The sequence below is a fragment of the Pectinophora gossypiella genome, chromosome 22 (assembly GCF_024362695.1).
Source record: "Pectinophora gossypiella chromosome 22, ilPecGoss1.1, whole genome shotgun sequence".
NCBI classification, from domain to species: Eukaryota; Metazoa; Arthropoda; class Insecta; order Lepidoptera; family Gelechiidae; genus Pectinophora; species Pectinophora gossypiella.
Window position 1 is genome coordinate 9,376,295 of NC_065425.1, and position 21,041 is coordinate 9,397,335.

Sequence of the window (21,041 nt, forward strand, 5' to 3'; positions counted from 1 at the left end):
TCAATTTAATTCCTTTTATTGTCGAAAACAAAACTTTTTTTTTGAGGTTATAATTTATAATCCTAACATTCGAAGAAGTAACTTAAGTTGGTACTTATTACTAATAAAAGTAACTAGTTTTATTAACATAAATAATAATATTAAAATTGTATCGTGTTATAACAGTGATTTAAAAGTTATACTTTATTCCGACGTTGATGTTGTTTAAATTCGCCTTATATAAGGCAGGCAAAGATCTGAGGACTATACAGTCTTGACTTTAGTAATTTAATATTCGAAAATCACGATCAAAATAGGCCTAAGCCTTGTCTTCAGTCCCTGATTGCCGCGTTTTTATTTTCATCTGTCAAAAAAAAAAAAAATTTTTTTTTGTTTCTTTTTGTAATTCGTGTTCTTTGCTTATGTTGCGGTTGATAACTTACTATCAGCGAATGAAATGAGCAGTTTTATTATAAAACAAAGAGAACCAGTGAAATATAACCGCAGAATGGCATAGAAAAGTAAATAATTAACTCGGAAATAATTTGACAAGTTCAGATAATTAGATGACAGAAGCACTTCATGTTTACCCTGTTCATCAAGAAGTACCCATGACACAGTAGTACTCGATATCACAGAGGTCATCTACACCATTGGTAGACAAGATACATAACTTATTCAAGATAACACTTAAAACATTTAGAGAATTATAATTGGTTTACTACAGGATAACCATACTTAAAAATGATATTATATATATTATAACAGTACATAATCCCTTCTCACAGTCTCTGTTAAGTGGTGTTAATAATGTTATCTTCTCCGAATGATACTTACAATATAAGATGATGATAATATACCCTAACAATAAAAACAGAAAGAGTGTTAAGAGAGTACAGGCAAAAGATAGCCTTATGATAGTAAGCAATTTCTTCCAAATTACTCTAAAATAATGATGATTATTGGTACCAACCTAACCAACAAGAGAACACCACTTGGAGAGTCACCTAGTTAAGCACTAGTAGTGAACTGTCTGACTAGAGAATAGACAGACTATTTGTTTCCTTTTAGAGCTATCACAATAGAGGATAGACAATGGACTTGATGTATCAACCCTATTAACATAAAAATCAACCACTAAGACTGTTGCAAAGCGCAAATATACCTATGCCTTATTTTAATACCTAGAGCTATCATTTAGCGAATGGACAGTGGACTTGATGGTACCAACTTAATGTACATAAGAGCTATCACTAGGAAGTTTGCCATTGCTAAGCGCTAATATACCTATTTTACATTTCCATACCTAGAGCTATCACTTAGAGGATAGACAATGGATTTAAAGGCACAATGCACATAAGAGCTACCATTAGGAAGGTCGCCATTGATAAGCGCTAATATACCTATTTGTCATTTCCATACCTAGAGCTATCAATTAGAGGATAGACAATATACTTGAAGGTATCAATGTAATGAACATAAGAGTTACCACTAGGAAGGTCGCCACTGACAAGCGCTAACATACCTATTTCTCATTTCCATACTTAGAGCTATCACTTAGAGGATAGACAATGGACTTGATGGTATCAACCTAATTAACAAAAGATCTAGCACCAGGAAGGTCGCCATTGCCAAGCGCTAATATACCTATTTATCATTTCCATGCCTAGAGCTATCACTTAGAGGATAGACAATGGACTTGAAGGTATCAACACAATGAATGTAAGAGCTACCACTAAGAAAGTCGCCATTGACAAGCGCTAACATACCTATTTCTCATTTCCATACTTAGAGCTATCACTTAGAGGATAGACAATGGACTTGATGGTATGAACCCTATTAACATAGGAGCTACCACGATTATGGTCGGCATTGGCAAGCGCTATATACCCATTTCTCATTTCCATACTTAGAGCTATCACTTAGAGGATAGACAATGGACTTTATGGTATGAACCCTATTAATATAAGAGCTACCACGATTATGGTCGGCATTAGCAAGCGCTATATACCTATTTCTCATTTCCATACTTAGAGCTATCACTTAGAGGATAGACAATGGACTTTATGGTATGAACCCTATTAATATAAGAGCTACCACGATTATGGTCGGTATTAGCAAGCGCTATATACCTATTTCTCATTTCCATACCTAGAGCTATCACTTAGAGGATAGACAATGGACTTGATGGTATCAACTCAAATAACATAAAGCTACCACTACAAGTATCGCCTTTTGCTAAACGCTAGTAGATAGCAAGAACATAGACCAACTATTTTTATACTTTTATTTCCATGTTTGGTTTGTCACTTGAGGAATCGAAGATAAACCATTGAATTGTCGGGGCTTACATACCCATGTTGAAACTCAAGATTAGACTAATGCTGAGAAACAATAGACTATTATGTCAAATTGATTATTATAAAATAATGAGAGTACAAATTCTGAAGAAATAACCGACAATTCAAAACCTAAAAGCCTCTGTTCTATTAATCAACCTCATCATCACAGGCCTTTACATCTTTATCAGATGATTCAACTGTGCTAGAAATCAAAGTATTAATAGTATGTAATGTCAGAGATTACCTTCAAAAGAGATAACTGTACATAAGACATGGTTAGAGAATACTGCTATTAAATTCTTTCAACCAACATCATAAAATTCAAATAGCACATAAATAATAATGAATAACATTGCCCGAAGAGTGAGTAAACGAGATAGCAACAGGATCTGTGGAACAGAGACAACAGTATCAGCAGGCAGCCCCACAGCCAACAGCATGAACAGAAAGCCCACAAGGAACAGTATCAGCAGGCCGCCCCACAGCCAGCAATAAAAGCAGTGATGCAACCAGTCATGATCAGCAGTGCCATAACCAGCAGTACCAGCAGCCCTACAGCCAGCAGTAGTAGCAGAGCTACAACCAGATGTATTAGCAGTCTCACAGCCATTAGTATCAACAATGGCCCAGGCAGCAAGGCCGTTTAAGAATAGTACCTCATGAGGAGGAAGAATTCCCTATAAAGTTATAATGGGAAAATTTGCAGAAGCAAATATACCTACCTTTATGATATTTACTTTTTCAAAATTCTGGTAAAATTAATTCCGAATGTCTATCACTAAAAGTTTTAGCATTATCATTAAGACATGGGATTCAAATCCTGTCTTTGTTAATCAGGAATAACAATACTAATCTCAGTATAAATTGAGGTACCTACCTGATAATATTATAACTTCAATGAAAATTTCCTTCAAGTATTACATTCGAAATTGTAAAATATTGATACCTAGTTCGGTTAGATAGAATAGTTCCCCTTTTTATTATTAACTCATAGGTGAAAAGGAAGGAAAAATAGTTCATTATTAACATATAACTTACATCACCATTAGCGTTTTCTCTAAATTATGTTGTTGTAGATTTATTATGTTGTTGCTGATCAGCCCAAAACACAGTTTACAATTAATATAAAAATTACAACAATAATGTCCCTCCACTTAATCAATCGGAACCAAACTGCAGTGGAGAAGTAACAATAATATTTTCATGATAAATATATGTTTATCCTATTTTTCCAGTAAATAATAGGACGTTACTATTACTGTCCTAAAAACAAATTCAATAATTATTACACTAAAGAGATAGCTGCGTAAACAATGTTATGTGTGTTAATGTGTTGTGTGTACGTTGTTCTATCATCTGATTGGTGGGTGAAAGGTTGCATAAAGGAATAGGAAAAAAATCCACAACAAGTTTTATTTATTATTACCACATAAAAAATTATACTAAATGTTATTACCAAGCCCATATGGTCGATATTAGGTAATACACAATAACGTGGGCTCAGGTAATCTATTTTAATAAAAACAAAATCTTAATTATTCCGAAGATAATTATCACACAAGTACATAATGTAAATGCACTTCCCCTCTTTATACTTTCAGCCTCATTTAACAATATCTTATAATAAAGAGGAAAGTTTAGTTCAGTGGTTCTGAATATTTTAATGAAAAAGGTCATTTGAATAAATGTATCGAAATTCTTACTTGCACTTATATTTGTATTTTTTCTAATCAATTTGACATGTTGTCTTAGGATTCATTTAACTACTCAATGTCGACAACAATTGCCAACTTAGCACAGGATGTTACAATCAATCTTGTGTCTGGGTGCCCTCGTCATTACCCGTTCTTCTTTATGTATTTCTTCTTCTTTTATGTATGTAAACAAATAATGTGTAACTTTGATAATTATTGTAGCCCTTGGTGTGCCAATGAAAAATGAGTGTTATACTATATGATGAAGTCTCACAGTCCTTTCGACTATAACTATCGTTGTTGTTCAAGAGCTTCGGAAATGTGCTCTATGGTGAGGTCCCTGTGAGGCTCTTATAGCCAATCTTGATGTTGAGCTCCATCAGAAATTTGTTCTTGTGTAGTTATTTTGTTGTGAAATTGATAGTAATGTGAAATAGGTATTTAATGTACTTGCTCAACTTCAACTTTATTATTTAGAACTATGTATCTATTCTAGTACAGTATAGTATAACCATATATAACATACATAATATCGATTCCATTCTTGAGAACTGGTGAAACTTGTTTAGCGAACAGTTATTATTCTTATTGTTTTTTACATGATAATATCAAAACGTTTGGTGGAACGCCGCGCTGAGTTTATCAGGAGACGGCTGTGCCTCTGACTGCCTTTATTGGGATTAAAGTCATGGGCAGCTTAATTAGCTTTTGTGATAACAATGTATGTACTTTATTCATTAATGAATAATCATATTATTGGTACTCGTTTCAATTTAAATGTTTCATTCCCAACTAAACTTTGAACATCTACACTGTTAAAAACCTCTCGAACAAGGAGCGAGTATAATTATGAGATTAAACGAACTTACCTGTAAGTGAAGTTCTATCTCAATTATACGAAGCTCCTTGTTCGAGAGGACTCCCTCCCTTCAATTTTAATATCCCGCCCTAAAGCTTCCACAGGTGATGGAGTTGTCCATGAAACATGCTTTAAACATAATGACATTAGTTGACAGGTGCGCTCGGAAGCGGGAAACTAACTTTTTTTTTTTAGCTTTGGATATGAGCTTTGAAAATTGTGACGATGCTGGAGCATAAGACGTAGACTACACTGTTAAAAACCTCTCGAACAAGGAGCTTCGTATAATTGAGATAGAACTTCACTTACAGGTAAGTTCGTTTAATCTCATAATTAAAACACATAATAACGGGTTCTTACCGCGTTTAAAACAGGCATAATATGAGACTCCCGTTATTTCGACACTGTCGCAAGTGCCATGATCACGGGATGACTGATGAGATTGGAGTGGAGTAGGTAGATCCATAATTTTCTACGGGCAGACATATCTGTCTACCCTCTTTCTTTGCCGCTTGTTTATGTTTTTGATATCGGAATCACACACATCATGGCACTTGCAACAGTGTCGAAATATCGAGAGTCTCATATTCCTATTTTAAATGCGGTAAGAACCCGTTATAATGTATTTTAATTAAAAATGTTTATTTTCTTTTACAAAACCAAATCACACGAAATGTAAAAAAACATCATCCGAAACCGTAACCGAATCCGAAAATAAAGTTTCGGATAATAAACTACTGGTGGATTGGGGTCTCCATTTAAGCGACATAGCCCGTGTTTGGAGCCCCGCTCTTCCATTATAACAAATAAATTGTCTGTACACAAAACAGTATGGTACACCATGGTACCATGGTATGGTAGAACAATACCATCGGGATGACATAAAGGTGTGATCGAAATGTTATTCAGGGTGTCGATAAATGGTATGCCCGTTGATTAAGTAAGTTTAATTATTTAAGTTTATCGTATCTGCCTAACCTGACCAAAAACACATTAATTTGTTATTTTACTATAGCAAAACCATAATGTTTGATGCTACATATTTCAATTATTAAGACTTGGATTGCCATAAGAAAGTTAGTTGTAAAGTGTAATCGGGTATTAGTTGTACTTATACGGCATAGTGTTAATTTTTTATTGTGTTTTGAAATAATAACTTATTATTAATTTAATGAATTATATCGGAAGTCTGGTAGTGTCAGAGATCAATGTTGAATAAACCTAATAGTTATGAATGTATTCTTTTTCTTTAATGTCCTGAATAATGGCTATGTAAAACTTGGTTAACAAAGTACTTAAGAGAAAATAAAAAATGATTCTGGAAAAATATTTGCCGCTAGATTTCCGTACCTCATAACTTTTTACTAATAACTCTTAAACACCTTCACCAAATCGCACTGGAGCAGCGTATATAGTGTATGCTCCATACTCCCTTCAGTTGACTGAAGCAGGCCTGTACCTAGCGAATGGCATTAGGCTGTTTATGTTTATAGAAATAGAAATTGTTTATTTATGAAAGGACGCCACACACAAAGGCAAAGACAATAACATCACTTAAAAAAAATTACATAACAATTACAAAAGCATAGGAGGATATTCATTACAATGATCATAAGGTGGTGGTGGACGTCCTGAGATAAAAGGGCCTCACTCAGCACAAGTCGCGGCGTGAACCACGATTATTATGTGGACCCTGTTGGGTGAGGCACGAACGTGTGTGCGTCAAGCTAGCGGCCTCAAAAAAAAAATGGGCACGAAAAAATAATTTGACCATACCAAAAAATAGTACTCTTATTGAAAAAAATAGTACCTGTTGTAAAAAAATTAGTACCATCACGGTTCTGGATTTATAGCCATGTTTTATTGCACTTGCTAGCTTGACGGTGAGCGAAATTTGGCGAGAGTTAACGACAAGGTCTTTTGCTTTGATTTAAACGCCAAAAAATAGTACCGAAATAGTACTCACCCCCTGCAAAATACCGAAAGTAGTACTTCAACGGTTCCAAAGTTATAAAGGCAGTTCTTTGATCCCGCTAGCTTGACGTTTTGAAAATACCTATTATCTGGGGAATGCTTGCATACTTCAGTTTGTAACTAATGTCAATAAACTCGTATGAAATAGTACTCCCTACCATCATAATTTGGACCTGATTCTCTTTGTAGAAATATATCAAAAAGTCATTATTAATTAGTCATTATTAACAAAAATTAGTACCATCATGGTTCTGGATTGATAGCCATGTTTTATTGCACTTGCTACCTTGACGGTAAGCGAAATTTGGCGAGAGTTAACGACAAGGTCTAGCTTGACGCACTACACAATATTATAAGAGAATTGTTTATAACATATCGCCATCTATACGTTCAAAAAAGTACTCTATGAAGTTGAGAATGTGCTGAAGAAAATATAAAACAGCGCCATCTATTCGTGCAAAACAGAACTCTTTGGACTTGAGAATATTATGCTGTTGAGTGGGCACTCTCCGCAGAGCTGACTTATTATAAATACATAGATGGCGCTGTATACATTTAGTTGTTCTACCCCTCCACAGATGTCGCTAGTAGGATAATAACGTACAACTGTTACTTTTCCATTGAAAGACTATTTTACAAAAAATAACATAACTCGCTCCTCGAGTCCCTTTGAACCACAATGACTTACAGTCACTTCTGAATTCTGATACGACGGATATGAGGAACCCTATGGGTGATCAATCAGCTCAATTGTATTGCTCAAAATTACTCAATTGTATACTTAAAAATATTTTACGTTTATTTTTTCTAAAGAACGTCTAGGGCCCTGTGCCGAGGTTTTTCTTGCAGCTTCTTTTCCCCGGCTATACAGGTTGTGAGAACCTGCAGTAGTTTTAGGCGGATGAGACGTTCGTTATGTAAAAATTGACGATTCAAAGTGTAACTATGTTACCTACTGAATAAAGATATTTTTGAATTATTTGAATTTGAATGCCTTAATTTATGGTCTACATTGTTAGAGGCCACAATCCTCTTGTCGATTTTTACCACATGCTCGGAGATAAGCAGTCATTTTCTTATCCACCGAAAAGGAAAGGGACGGATGATTGACAACTGTTAATTTTAAAATGAATGAGTAAATAGTCCGGGCGAATCAAATAGGTATCTCGCTGGTATACAAATCGTTTGACGTGTGCTGTCAAGTTAATTCTGTCGAGTTATTGGCCAATGTAAAATTTTTAGAGGATTGTTTGAGATTTGTGCCTAAAATTGACGTGTGGTGTGTTCCATAAATTTTATGGCTGTCGATGTCCCTTTCCTTTTCGGCGGATATGAAAATGACAGGTAAGTACCTATAATTCAAAATAAAATTAGATGGTGTATACTGGAATCAGGGGTTTAGAAAGCCACATCGAAGCAATTCATCTAAGAAAAGCAATATAGAAATTTAATATTTGCGCATATAAAATTAAGTGCGTAAGTAAATGTCAAATAGCAATATTGCTTTTTTAGATGAATTGTTTCGATGTGGCATTTACCCCCAGCACACTGTAAGTACAATTAGTATTTTATGTACTTACTTAAATCTTTAGATACAATAAATAACAAAAAAGTAAACAATATGCCTGGGAGCTTTATCCAATTGTTACAGTAATTATGTATGGTATTTAGCTCTGTTATAATGGTGTGTTAAATGTTAACAATGGCGGATGGCGGGCGTCTTCAAACAAACTCGGCGGGTGGTATCGCTAGGGATGGGACAATATAGTTACGGTCACGAGTACTGATATGTATATACTTTGAAACCATGTCACATTAACTTTTCTGACACATTAAACCGAAAGTCTCATTAAATGTCAAATATGATAGTGCGACAGGGTGGCTATATGATATTGCTCATGACTGTACGATAAGCTGCAAAAGTCCAAACAGTTTCTTGCAAAGTAATACATTGTGTTGCACTTAAGACCTCCTGGTTACATGTCGTTTCTGTAATAGACCAAAACACCTACAAAAACATGAATTTTATAATTATGACAACTAATGGTTCATAATTTCACCACTGTTTACAAATAATTCGCTGGACTAATTATGCGTGGTCACAACTTTTGCAACGTGGTCAGTGACTGAACTTTTGCTCTGTGATTGTACATAAAAAATCAAAACATCCCGGAAGTATTAAACAGGTATGTACCTTCGAGTTTCAAGAATAAATAACAAACATTATAGAAGGAAAAATTGAAGGGAAGAGAGGAAGGGTTAGACCTAGGATAACATTTATGAAACAAATAAAAGAGAAGGTGCAGGTCGTGTCGTATCGGGAGGTGAAGGTTTTGGCGGGAAGAATGGCGATTTACTCCACCGACAAGAGCACAGCTCTTAAATAGAGAGAGAGAGAATCTAGAAATAGTCGCCAGTATTGATGATCAATAAACATTATTTTTCTGGTCTTGCTTTTTAAACAGGGTGTTAGTGACATCGTAACGAAAACTTTGAGGGATGATTCAGACCATGATTCCGAGTTAAAATCAAGTGGAATATTCCGTCGCAAAAGTATGGAACAGAAAATAATTTAAACATTCAAAAATTTTCATGAATTTTCCGACTGGAAATTCCACTTGATATTAACTCAGAATCGGGGTCTGAATCATCCCCGTTAGTATTCGTTACGATGTCACTGACACCATCCGAGAGATACAGATCTCCATAATATATCTATTATTCAATATATCCCATCACTATTTTTAACAAGCAAGCGCTCTAAAAATTTAGAACAATCCACCCCACATTCAGTTAAACTTTAACTTTAAAACTTAGGGTTATTTACAAAATGCGCCCAACAAAGGGCCCTTGTATCCAATGAGGCGACTCGCTACTACACCATTGTGTTGTGACAAAAAATAAAAACATTTTTATTACAAATCCGATCACGCCGATTCGTTTTGGCGGGATCTTTTAAAAAGATCCAGATTTTGCACAACATATCAAAAAAGATAATAGCTTTGCGGCGTCGTGTTTAGTTTCGTTGCAAACATAATGCTATGTTTATGCTTTTATACCGAAATGAAGGCACACAATACGCTTATGCCAATTGGGGTAGTCAGAAGTACATCCATCGCAAGATGAACTAAGACAAAATATCACCATTGATACGAAGTCCTGAGATGGATATGATGAACCCTATGGTGAAAAGCATCAGTATAACCCGTAAAAAATGTCACATCACAAATGTCAATTCCTCTGTCGGTCTTTCTATCAACAGTGGCTACAAGCTGTCTTTTGGATCACTAGGGATCACTGGCGTGAATTTATAAATCTTATATTAGTATTTTTATTACCTATCTTTAAACTTGAGTGTATTACACACGCCTAAATAAATACCACAAAAACAGTCATAAGGCCGTAAATGACTGTTATTCGCCCCAAATATTCGGGCTTATCGGCTTAAGCTGTCGACAATAAAACTGCTTGAAATCTTAAGTAGCTTGATCGTATTAAAACCACACTTGAGTGAACTGTGTATGGCTGTATGGGATTTTAACAATACCATTTCTACAATACACTGGGTTGCGTAAAATGAAGAATGAGAGTGTTAATAATAGTGTTTCCGAAAAGCGATGTAGGTGGGAATAATAATATAATTATTATGATAGATACAGACAACTCACGCCCGTAATCCGGATAGGAGGAGACAGAGCCCTAAAGTGAGGTCACATCATCACTAATGAGCCATGTCAGGGGCCTTTGGCGGCTCAATAGTAACCCTGACACCAGGGTTGATGAGGTTGGTATTCCACCTCACAACCCACACGATAAGAAGAAGATAAGAAAAGAAAAGAAAAGATAAGATATTTATTGCACACAGATCATCACTAATTCTTTTTTTAGATCATCACTAATTTAAGAGCCACGCTCTTGTCGGTGTAGCATCCTCCATTCTTGTCTATCAAAGACCAATTTCTTCAGTTCCTTATATGACACGACGTTCGCCTTCTCTTTAATCGGTTCCATTTAAGCTCTTCTTGGTCTTCCCCTTCCTCTCTTTCCTTCCAGCTTCCCTTCTATGATGTTTTTAATAAATTTGTCGTGTCTTATTAAGTGTCCAATCATCTTGCCTTTTTTCCCTTACTCTTACTAGCACTTCCTCATTAGTAACTCTTTCAGTCCGACTTATTCTTTCCATGCTCCTCCAGCACCACATTTTAAAGGCCTCGAGTCTCTCTCTGTCTTTCTGAGTCAGCGTCCACGTTTCACTTCTGTAGAGGGCTATACTATACTGTATATAATACTATATATAAAGCGGGGTAGGCAGTGTATAATGTTTACACTCAATCCTTGTAAGCTGTGTTTAAGTCCGATGTAATAGACGGCAAGATAGTTAGAGTGTATAAGCAAAGATAAGTAAGTATAAAGCAAAATGTGTCACAATCGTTGAAGGTGAGTAAGTAGATATTATTGGTCTCTGCCTGCCTACCCCTATGAGGATACAGGCGTGATGCTTTGTTATGTTTCAGGGCTCCTATATCGTACAGACCTGGCGTGTTCGCGGTTTTCCCTAAATTCTGCGCTTGTCACCATCGGCAAATTCGGGAGCTGATTCTCTCAAACATTATTCTCTCAGACGACATCCTGAGCCGAGGTTCGCGCCCACCTGGGCGCCCTTGGGCTTGTCTTAAATTGTATACCGGGCGAGAGCCCTCAGCGCTTCACCGGTCCAGTAACTATTGCCATCTGCGGCAAATCTACAACTCAAGGCAAAATAAACTACATATTTTTTCTTCCATTGCATAATTCTATGCACTTAAATATTAAAAGCAAAATATATCAATAAGATTATAGCTATTGTGGTAGGATTAGTGGGACAACGCGATTCCTATAACACTTTAGACCTTTTAATGCTTTTATTACCAACTTCGGCACTCTAAGAATGGTATTGTATGGTTTTTTCGCTTATAGTGGCGGGATGGTGACTATTACAATGGTCAAATGTGGTATGATGGTAGCCGCCAAAAGATATCGAGCTCTTGTGGCTTTATTGAAGGAAGTTTAACAAGTTATTATGCGTTAAGTACGCACTTAAACTTTTAGATCTTTGAGGAACGCCGATGAATGAATTTGTAAAGAAAAGTGAATTTTGTTGTGGCGAAATATAGTTGTTGTATACAGAAGTTTAGACATAAAGTAAGGACGATTCTTGCATAATATCATACATTCCTGTATTATATAATTTGATGCCTATTTTCCTTTGGGGTAGACAGGTAGACGCCACCGAATTTCACTTACCTATTACTGTTCCTGGTATACAACTTTCGCTTCTTACACTCATCGAAATAATAATAATGATAAAACACTTTATTGCACACAAATTCACAAAATATTTACAGGATAAACTTATTCTAAGGTGGGCAAAGGCGGCCTTATCGCTAAGAGGGATCTCTTCCAGACAACCTCCGAAAAACCCGAAATCTTCGGGGCGAAAATAACGGATCCGTTATTTTCGGATAGGTAACCTGGTGGAAGAATATGAAATATATATCTGCCAGAAAACAGTATAAAACGTATTATATGTATGCACATAACAGCAATAAAAGTATAAAACTGCAAATAGTTAAAATAATACTTTTTCATCGCAATTATTGTCATTTGTATACCAAATGAAAATAATTAAAAAAAAACACAATTACCTAAATAAAACATTAATTTTTCGACGGAAAATGAGGGACTTTCCATGCTGCGTTCCCCAAAAACTATATATGTAGATGAATGGCGTTGTACACATTTAACGTGATAACTACCTATTTTTTCATGAAACGGGTACATAATAATAATAATAATAAAAGTTCTTTATTTACAGGCATGTAAACCCATTATTACAAAAATATTTGTAGAAAAAGGGTAAAGATAACAATAATAATATTAATATTAATAAGTTTGGGACTCCATAGGCCCGAGATACTTAAAACAACATACATTAATAATAACAAATTCAATGGACGTCCATACAAAAATAAAATAAAATAAAATTGCAATTACATCCAAGTCTTAAAAGTAACAGTCACGGTGCACGGAAATCCAATGGATTAGGATGGGACTGTCCAGGCACTCACACAGGGTACAAAGAATCCCGTTACTGGACGCACGAAGACGACTCCAAAAGGCTGCAATGCGACATAGTTTTCCGTGGCTTATCAAGCAGCATTTGGATCAGATATGGTATTGAATTATGTTGCTACCTAAGTATATTGCTTCTCTTTATTTTGATCAAAATAAATAGAAGATGTGTTGTGCTTTAGTATAGTAACAAGAGTCATCATTTAACAAAAACAAAGATAAAAGATGCACATGTCTGTTTTTCATGAAATTAGAAGACTAAACGAAGGCAACTCTGCACGGCGCCTATACCGAAGAAGAGTCTTCCGACAAGTTTTAGTTCTGCTGTGCTAGGTGTAGCGGTAGTTACCTACGTATGTGTGTGTGTGTGGGGATTTATTTTAAGAAGATTTAAGTATTTGTGTTTGAGAGGACTCGAAGTAATGCAGCTCGAATGGCCACTGCGACCTAGCTAGATCTATTGTGACCAAATTCCTACATAATAATATGTAGAAAAAAATTTTACCTAAAGGTTGTAAGGGAAGTTTTTTAAATAACATAAGGGCGTAAGGTTTAGTCACTTTCTTATTATGCTAGTTATTAAAGTAATTCTTTTTTTTTAATTGGAAGACAAGAAAATTCTAAGAATTTTGGTATTTAACATCTTTCAATACGTTTAGAATTACAAAAGTTATGAGACTTTAAGTATCAAGAAATTATTTTTGTTTCTCCTGAAAACCTGTCATTTGTCCTTTACGTCAATTGAAATTTCCAGCGACGATATGTATATACACTTCTCATCAAAAAAATCGAAACACTTCCGTTTTCATTGTTTCTGTCCGAATTTAACACAAAAAAGAATTCATACGATGAAAAAAAATACATAAATGTATAGCTGGCAGTTTGGCCATTACAGTAATAAGCGAAAATTCTAAATTCAAAATTAGAATTTCATTTGTTTATCTTATAAACGAAATGAATCACTGTTTTGAGACACATGTGTGTTTAGGGTTGGAGTACATTTAGCGTTTAAAAACTAAAAATTGGCGCCTATCCTTAAACTTTTTGTTTTTTATTTCAATACTGTGACTTTGGGACGTCTGAAAAAAGGTTTTTTTTCTAAAACGTATGGATACTTCGCCCACAGAAGCCGCCCAAGTTGTGGCATTGCTGGATTCTGGCCTTAGTCAGCGTGTTGTGGCTGCAAGACTGCATCTAAGCCTGTCATCTGTTCATAGAGTCTATAAACGTTATCGGGAGACTGGTTTGTTCACGCGCCGTTCAGGATCTGGCAGGAATCGGGTCACTTCTGAGCGAGATGATCGATTTATTGTAACAACTTCTTTAAGAACGCCTTAACGCTTTTCAACTGCAGCAGCGGCTTCGTGTTGTACGAAGGGTGGCTGTAAGTGACTCTACAATTAGAAGAAGGTTGAAGGATCGTGGACTGGTACCGCATAAGCCAGCAAATGGGCCGAAATTAACTGCAGACCATCGAAGAGCGCGCCTTAACTTTGCACGTGAGCACCTAAATTGGTCATACCTACAGTGGAGCAAAGTTCTCTTTTCTGATGAGTGTAAAATTATGCTGTATGGTAACGACGGAAGGAACAAGGTCTACAGAAGAGACGGAGAACGCTATGCACAATGCTACATTGAAGAAAAGGTCAGCTATGGTAGCGGTTCGTGGACGGTTTGGGGAGGAATCAGCGCCGACGGTAAGACAGAGCTTGCTTTCGTGTCTGGGCCACGTCTGCCTGCACTAAACTGTCATCGGTACGTCGAAGAGTGTCTCGAGCCTCATGTGATGCCCTATGCACATTTTATTGACAACGGCTTCATATTCATGCACGACAATGCTAGGGCTCACACCGCGGGCGTCGTACGAGATTATCTTAACGAAGTCGATATCTCTATTATGGAATGGCCAGCAAGAAGCCCGGACATGAATCCCATTGAACATCTGTGGGATGAATTAAAGAGACGAATTCGAGCAAGAGATCCTGCCCCAGAAACACTTAGCCAGCTGCAAGATGCAATCCAAGAGGAATGGGACAATATACCACAGCATGTGATCGTGACTCTCATCCGATCGATGAAGAACCGTATGGAAGCAGTAATTTAAGCTCGGGGAGGGAATACAAGTTATTAAATAAACGTTTTTTAGCTTTTTTTTTCATTTACGTGTGTTGTTTTATCCATTTCCTTTATACTCCATACGGAATAAAAATGACTCATTTAACAAAATACGAAACCTATGAAAAATTTATTTAAATTTAGAACATTAACATTAAGATTTGATAAGCTCATATTACTCACTATTAAACGACATTTAACATTTATTCCTAAATGTACATATTTTTCTGATAATCCTGACAAAACGTAAACTTGCAAGGTGTTTCGATTTTTTTGATGAGAAGTGTATTTAAAACTTCTCCTCTAGACCAATCCGTTCGATTAGATCGAGCGTCTTTTTGGGAGGGTTCCATTATCTGGATCCCCAGTGCTCGGCTTCTACTGTGTATGAGACCTTCACAGCTGCACAGCAGGTGTAGTGGCGTCTCATCCTCCTTTAAACAGAATCTGCATAAAGGGGGCTTGGTCAGCTCCATTCTATGTAGGTGCTTGTTGAGTCTGCAATGCCCCGTGAGGGCCCTTATTAAGATCCTTACCCGCCCCCTATAAAGACCTCTGATGAAAATTTGTGCGAAAAAGGTCTAATCAGTTGCTTTGAGTGATTCAGGCCAACTGAATTGGACCTTAATTCTTTGGATGTGTGTGTGGATACTTATATAATAATACAAAACCCGTTATTTCCAAGATATAATGATAGTACAAAGATTGTCACTCAAGACTCACCCCTTGAAGACGTTACGAAGAAATACCGACATATAGCATAAATAGCGCAAAATGGCGTCTGCAGGAACGCCGACACGGGGCGGCTTTTATTATATTTACCGGTTCGTGTAAAATATGTATGGGATGATGTGACAGGCGACTTCATACCTCAGCGAGGAAGCGTGGAGACGGATTTTCTACTAATAATTCGAACGTGGAAGCATTTTCTCTAAACATTTCATATGTTGTTTCTTTATTGCTGATTCGAATTGAAAAGAATAGCTCTTCAAATGAGTAAACTGGTCTACTACAAAGCACCTCAACCTATTAAGGGTCAAATAATTTTGAAGGCGAAGGCACATAGCGAGGAGAACCGATGGCCGCTGGGGCGGAAAGGTTCTAGAATGGCGACCACGTGTCGGACGACGCTCAGTGGGTAGGCCCGCTACAAGGTGGACCGACGATCTGGTGAAGGTCACGCAGGACCGATCGTCGTGGAGATCCTTGGGGGTGGCCTATACTCAGCAGTGGGCGTCGTACGGCTGATGATGATGAGTTTTAAAGGAAACTTTAAATAAATTGGTTAATGGAACATCACTTGAAGAGTTTTTGGGCTTTAAATCATAACATTGTACCACATTTCTGACGAATAAAATGAATGATTCCTGGCAGTGATTCTCTGGAAGAAATCGCTTCAAAGCCGCCCCTTTGTACTGAAAGAGAGGGAGTGTGAGAAAGAGAAGATGCATGGTGATTGGTGAGTTGTCTTGAGACAGCTTCTTCTATCAAATGCGTGTACTAAGGAAACGTGTAGGTATGAAAAATGAAAATGGAAAAGTTATTTATTTCAACAAAAAGGTACAGTCATTGTCAAGTCTAGCGGCCTTCTGTTAAGTGAACAACACCTGTGTTAGAAGACCCCGCTTTTCCATATCGAATACTAATGGTACCAATACAAAAGCTTTAAAGAAATAAGTAGATATTGGTGCTAATTCCTGTAAACACCATCTAATTTTATTTTAAGTTATATTTGCCATTTTCTTATCCGCCGAAAAGGAAAGGGACGGGTAATCGACAAGCATAAAAATGGAACACACGTCAATTTTAAGCACAAATCTAAAACAACAGTCTAAAAATTTTACATTGGCCAATAACCCGACAGAATTATGTTGACAGCACACGTCAAACGGTTTGCGTATGCAGCGCTGGTATCAGCGAGATACCTTTTTGATTCGCCCGGGTTATTCATTCATTTACTCATTCTTCCTAAAATTAAGAGCTGTCAATCATCCGTCCCTCTCATTTCGGCGGATAAGAAAATGACAGGTATAACTTAAAGTAAAATTAGGAGGTGTCTGCATGAATCGGGGCCATTATACTTATGAAGAAAAACTTATGATAAATGTATTTTTTTTTAACTTAGCCTAGAGTGTTCAATTGTGAGTGGTAGTGTCAAGTAGGTATAGGTTGTAATAGGTAAAACGAAAATTGTCTATAACAAAATCGTTCTCCGTACTAACCCAGCCTGCCGGTACCTACAGTGATACATCCCGTCTCCCCACTCGATCCCTCAAAACTTCCGCCCCTAAGAAATCCGCTAAGTAGCGCCCCTCACTCACATATACCTTCTCGACGCTTTGGTTTGTTTGTCCAAATATTTCTGCTACACATACCTACCTACGTATCAGTATTTATACTCCGGGAAATATAGCTTGGTTAATTTGACAGCTCAGTACAAGCATGCTGATACTAGCATTTTCCTAACGGGCGGGACTTTATTATGCACGTAAAGGCATAATTTCCTAAACCATAAGAAAATAAGGCTGATGTGTCCGGACGAATTTGCATCATCCAATTATTCCCTGATACCTACAATTTGGGGATTTTCAAGGCAAGAGCGAATAGGCACTATTTGAGTCTGCGTGTCTTATACCAAGGTAAATCGTGGGTAAACGCACTCAAAATCTTTGATCTTCTCTTCTATCGTGTGGGTTGTGAGGTGAATTACCAACCTTATCAACCCTGGTGTCAGGGTTACTATTAAGCCGCCAAAGGCCCCTGACATGACTCATATAACGACTACGTACGTACGTAAAATCTTTGATAAAAAGAATATTAACATACTGCGGAAAGAGTTTACCTAACTCCTATTTTTTGTGCCGGGTGAGCGTTCCCCATTTGTCCGGTCAAGTAGTGAATGATATCTGTATCTGAGCCAAAGTTACAATAGGTATGTCACGGCCAAAAAGGAGTTTTTAACGTCAATGCTTTCTAATATAGCGAGCCACAGTGACACTTCCATTGGTCTGGAATTCACCATTTTACACAGCCAACCCAAGCGTACCCAAACCTCGAAGCTAGTCTCGTCATAACAGACAAATCCAATTTTGTAATAGAAGCATTATGATCAATACACATATGATATTCCGGCCTTTGATCCACTCCAATTTTCCTGTTCGATGCTCTTTCGCATAAATGATGGGTTTTGACGCCCTTTCTGAAGAAAAAATAGATTACCTATTTCTTTTGTTGAGATTGTGTTGTATTTATTACATAAGTAAAGAGGGTATGGTTAAAATGTACGTATTATTGATATAATTTTTCAATATATTTTTTAATTGCTATAGGATCGCGTTTGACCGCAGCCTTGCTTACTTCTATGTGACGATGTGGCTTGGCTCCGTCCATTATATTAAGGATTGCGGATGTTATTTCATGTATCTATGGAGGTACGTACAGTCATGAGCAATATAATGTACCCACTTTAGGACTCTGTCGCACTAACATTTTTGACATTTAGTGAGACTTACAGTTCAATTTGTCAAAAAAGTTAATGTGACATGGTACCTCGTTAATGCTCGTGACCGTACTAAAGGGAGGTACCTTTCTAATCTATTTCCATCGCTGCATCAACACAATCTTGCACATAATACGCATTCTTCTTTAAAACGTATATGCTACCACTTAATAAAAAGCTTCGTATTTCTGCAGTTACAACTATCCATAGTTTTAGATTACAATTGTAAAGAAGAGATAAACAGATTACAAACAACCACCATGTTTGGCTAAATTCTCAGAAAATGTGACGCAAAGGACACTTTCGCGCCAAAAGGTTTTTTCTTAAAGTTGACTGGGCACGTTCGAAAACATACTGCCGCGTCGGTGCACTTGCACAAAACTAGGCTGAGCGGCGCGATTACTGTGAGTGATTGTCACAAGTTTTTCTTTTTAGGGGTCCCGTGTTGTAGTGCTTTTGGAACGCACTAAAACTTGCCCGATTGGCAGTAGCTAGGTTAGATTTCTTAATTAAAAAAATATAATATACTTACCTACAAATTAAGTTTCAATGTAACGATTTTCTGATTTGACAGGTACCTACATGGCAGCTTTTGCGTAGAGAATACTAAAATAAATAATCTTGTCGTAGTCAGTGAATTGACAATTACTTACCTACTTTTTATGTATCTATTTAAAAAATAATAATTATCATTAAGCAAACAATATTAAGTAATTGTCAACTTATTCATTAGATTATTTCTTGAGGATACATAAATTGAACCATACAGATAGCGTGTAAGGAGGTAGGTTGGAATGTCTAAAACTGGTTCTATTTTTTCGAAATGAAAGATGACATTCGTTTTAGTAAGTTTTCAGATCACAATAGGTATTAGTAGGTACTTATGATACGGAATAACAAATACATTATTTGTATAATACCTACGGAACTTTGTAAGCACGTTTTAAACCCCCGTCTTAGCCAAGTGTCTCACCGAAATTGCGAATATAGAATAGACAAATAGATTCTTCGTTATCGGATGAAGATCGGTGTTGCCATAGACACTCTCGGTGCCATTATTATGGTAACACTAGACCCGTGTTTATTTTGAAAGTGTTTTTGTGGGAATTAGCCGAATTCCACTGGAATTGGGGACAATCGGATATAAAGACGTAGCTACTTACTTAATATTTTTTTTGGGATTAACGTCTTTATGTTGAAAGTAAAAGTGTGCTTTAAGGTTTTTTTTATTTGATCGTGATGTTTAGTGAAGTGTTTAGTTTGTGACAACTACGTAGATGTCATTTTTTCATTGCGATGTGATTTTTATTATTACTTTTTGTGTAACTCACACCGACCGGTGGACCGACGATCTGGTGAAGGTCGCGGGAAGCCGCTGGATGCGGGCAGCGCAGGACCGATCGTCGTGGAGATCCTTGGGGGAGGCCTATGCCCAGCAGTGGGCGTCGTACGGCTGATGATGATGATGATGGTGTAACTCAATTTGACAGAACTAAAAGTAATTTGTAAAAAGTACTTAGTTTTAATACTTTAAGTAATTTGTATTATATTATGTTATGTTATACATTTATATTTATAATAATATCATTATTAAAATTATAATTATTGGGTTTACCTTTAATAAAAACATTTCATTATTTATTATTTTTATTAAAACTATGTCTATCTCTTTCTTGCACTTATTGCAAGTGAAGGACGGTACTAGTTTAAGGGCTGTCAACCAATCTCCTTACACACTGTCTATAATGGTCAGAAGAAATTGGTTAGTTTCCTAGGTCAAACATAAATTATGAAATTCTGATTACTAAATAAAGACACATCCAAAGGTGTCAAAAAAGTTTTTTTCATACTGTTTAACTTATTTAAGTTTTTTTTTATAAAGAATGTAATAATAAGTGCGACATTTTGTCACGTTTCTCTATGAAGTCACAGGTGGCTTTTTCATACAAATTCCATAGTAATTTCGTGTTTTAACGTTTAGTAAAAAGTAACTGATTTGACTAGTTAGAAACTAGCCTATTATCATAATACAGTGTGTCCGTAAAGCCCGCTGTTATGCCTTTCTGTGTCTGTTGTCCTTATCTGTGTATCTTGTGTCCATTGTGTTCAATTTATCTTACCTTAAGAATAAAGAATACCTAGGTATATTACCCTAAACCTATACCTACAACTTCTTCCACCCTAAGGTTGCCTGGCAGAAATTGCTATTTAGCAATAAGGCCGCCTATTGTGCTTATTTTTATTCGTATGTTTATGTTCTTTGTATATGTCGTTGTGCAATAAAGTATTATTGATTGATTGATTATATCTTATAAAAGAGTGTACTTTGTTTATTGTCAGTTTCAATCTTTTTAATTGAAAGATCTTTTTCCTTTTTAATTATAATTCAATAAATAAAAAAAATAAAAAAAATGTAAAAAAAGTAAAATAAAAAAAAAACAAATAAAAAAACGTAAACTTTTTTGTAA

The 21,041-nt window shown here is 36.3% G+C and overlaps 1 long non-coding RNA gene across 1 annotated transcript in view; it reads right to left on the minus strand.

The window, feature by feature from the left end:
- Positions 1 to 21,041, minus strand: part of LOC126377276 (uncharacterized) — a 181,430-nt gene that overhangs the window by 49,889 nt on the left and 110,500 nt on the right. The window lies entirely within an intron of this gene.